The following is a 3,567-nucleotide window of genomic DNA, read 5'->3' as shown; positions in this document are numbered from 1 at the left end:
TGTCTTAGGGATATCTGATGCCCTAATCTTCAACTGATGATACCCAGACCTCAAATCAATCTTAGAGAATAATGATGCTCCATGTAACTGATCAAATAAGTCATCAATACGCGGAAGAGGATACTTATTCTTCACTGTTTCCTTGTTAAACTGTCTGTAATCAATACACATTCTCATAGTCCCATCCTTCTTCTTCACAAACAATACAGGGGCAACCCAAGGTGACTTACTAGGGCGAATAAAACCCTTACTCAATAAATCCTGCAACTGATCCTTCAATTCTTTCAACTCTGCTGGAGCCATACGGTATGGAGGGATAGAAATAGGCTTAGTGCCCAGCTCCAAATCAATAGCAAAATCGATATCCCTATCAGGAGGAACACCTGGAAGATCAGAAGGAAATACATCGGGAAACTCCTGAACCACGGGAACAGAGTCCATGGGAGGTGGTTGAACGCTAGTATCCCGAATAAAAGCTAAGTAAGACAAACACCCTCTCTCCACCAATCTCTGAGCACGGATAAAAGAGATGACCTTGTTAGGATAAGAACCACTAACACTCTTTCACTCAACCCTCGGAACACCAGGCATTGCTAAAGTCACAATCTTAGCATTACAATCAAGGACAGCATGATAAGGAGAAAGATAATCCATACCAAGATAACATCAAAGTCTACCATCCCCAGAATGATTAAGTCTACCCAAGTGTCATACCTAGCCAAAGAAACAAGACATGATCGATACACTCGATCCACTACTAAGGGCTTACCCACGGGTGTAGAAACACGAATAGGTACAGTCATGCTATCACATATCATATCAAATTTAGCAGCAAAATACGTAGACACATAAGAGAATGTAGAACCCGGATCAAACAACACAGACGCAGGTCGATGGAATACTGGGATGATACCTGTAATAACAGCATCAGAGGTCTCTGCCTCAGGTCTCCCGGGGAAAGCATAGCAGTGGCCTCCTCCTCCACCTCCAGCCTCAGTGGTACCTCTACCCCCACTCCGCTGAGCTGCAACACCACTACTAGAAACTCTATCACCTCTACCTGACTGAGCTCTGCCACGACCTCTTTGGGAAGTACACTGCCGCATTAGATGATCGGGATCTCCACAAGTAAAACAAAATCTCTGACCCGGGAACTGCTGTGTGGATCCTGAAAACCCACTATAACTGCCTTGCCCTGTAGGTCACTGTTGTGAACCGTACGAGCCCTGACCCGGGCTATAAGAACCCCTAGATGTCTGGCGACCCTTAAATGTAGGCATAGATGCATGAATAGGTCCCCGCTGCTGAAAAGAACCACTCACTCTCTGTGATCCCCTACCTCCAGATGAGGCACCATGAAACTGACCTGATATACATGCCCTTTTAGGGTCCCCAAACTCCTCTCACTCCATCAATTCCGCCTCTTTGGCGGCGCTCACAATGGACTGGAAAGAAGCCCCCTCCCTAGATGTGCGAAACACAGCTGACCTGATAGAGAAGTTCAATCCCCTCACAAATCTGTGGATCCTCTCTGTCTCATTTGGAATAATGGCCAACGCATGCCTAGACAACTGGCAAAAACGCGCCTCATACTCTGTAACCGATAAACCATCCTGTCTTAGACTCTCAAACCTCAAGCGACTTTCCTCTCTCAAGCTCCATAGGATAAAACGATCTTGGAATGCACTAGCAAACTGCTCCCAAGTCGCAGGAGGAGATCCAACAGGCAAAACCCCCGAATAAGTCCTCCACCAGTCTCTCGCTGGTCCACAAAGCTGGAGTGTAGCATATCGAGCCCCATGTGACTCAGCTAATCCAACCACCTCTAGTAACTCTCAGCAGGTAGTTAGAAACTCATGAGCATCCTCGCTCTTCCCACCCTGAAACTGAGGTGGGTCCATCTTTCGAAATCTCTCATACCTACGCTGCTCATCCTCTGTCAGAACAACCACCGGTGCAACTTGACCCCCAACTGCTGGTGCAACATCATTCTGAACCGCGGGATCTACTGGTAGTTGCCCCACCACATCCTGAACAACTGGAGCTTGTTGCTGCTCTTGGGTCTGAGCCCCCTCTCTAGAACGAGAGTCATGTGGTGTGGTAGTCGCACCACCACCCTGAGAAAAGCCCTCTAGCCCACTTAACACCCTCAATAATGTATCCTGAAGCAAAGGTGTGACTACAGGATCTGGAGGAACCTGGTCCTCTCTGCCATCAATCTGAGGTTCTGTAGAGACCTCTCTAGCACGACCTCTCACTGGTGCTGCTCCACGTCCACGACCTCGGGCTACTGTCGTACTACTAGCACGACCTCTAGCTCGAGATCTACCCCTACCCCTAGCTGGGGCCTCAACAACTGCCTCGGGAAGTGTCTCCCCTCTACCACCAGTAACATTAGTTCTAGTCCTCATCATCTGTCAAAAGAGTATACAACAACTCAGTACTAACGAAGGTAACTACACACTATGAGAAAGAATGAACAAAAGGAAGTTTCCTAGTAGTCTTTATAGCCTCTCAGAGATGAGTACAGACGTCTCTGTACTGATCCTTAAGACTCTACGTAGACTCGGTTTCTATACACGTGAGACCTATGAACCTGGGGCTCTGATACCATTTTGTCACGACTCAAAAATGGGTGTGTGGCACTCGTCTTATCCCACCAAGATAAGTCAGCCTAAAACCCAATATCTAACAAAGTGCGAAAGTAAATGACAATCCGACAACAATTTCTATTATGAAACCAAGTCATATTAATTCAATCCCCAAAACCAGGTTGTCACGTGCACAAGCCTCTAATGTAAATATTAGAATAGTGTTAAAATAGAAGTCTAAAATGAAGTAGTCTTTCAAGTAAAAACAAAGTCATAAACTGGAGTAGGAAAGTTTGCTGAGATAACAAGCAGCTACCTCACAACCCTCTACAAGATGCCTCGGAAACGAAGAGAATGGAAGGTATCACAAAAATCCGGGCTCGTAACCTACAAAAATTTGTAGAAGCAAGGGGTGAGTACCAAGCCACGTGGTACCCAACAAGCAAACCTCTAAACACAAGTTAAGTGAACAAAATACGGGTACTCCTTACACCCTATCTAAACCTCCACGCTACACCCTAATAGTTTACAGTTTACCAAACACACAACTCAATAACCACACTCTATCAGTTTACACATTCTCAATAACAACTCAATATTCAACAGTCACAAGCTTCACAGAGAAACACTCACAAGATCAGCAAAACACGTGTTCAAGTTCATCAATAATAAAATGTGCAATGCCATGAGATGCAATGTCAAATATAGTGATGCATGTCTTTCTTAACGATACACACCCGCTGTCTCTCAGTCCGGGACCCATGGGGGACATATCTGTCCATGCATCTGTCGCGGCGCACGACACGACCCTCGATAATGGTAACCTTAACGGCGCGTGATACGTCCCTCGAAATATAATATCCATCACGGCGCACGATACGATCCTCGAAATGGTACATCCTCTTACCACAACCATGTCTCAGAAACAATGCAAATGACATGCTCAAATGAAAATGAGGAGATAACCATTTTGATA

Source organism: Solanum pennellii, chromosome 3 (assembly GCF_001406875.1).
Source record: "Solanum pennellii chromosome 3, SPENNV200".
Lineage (NCBI taxonomy): Eukaryota > Viridiplantae > Streptophyta > Magnoliopsida > Solanales > Solanaceae > Solanum > Solanum pennellii.
The sequence above is the reverse complement of the archived record's forward strand: the minus strand, read 5'-3'. Positions refer to the sequence as shown.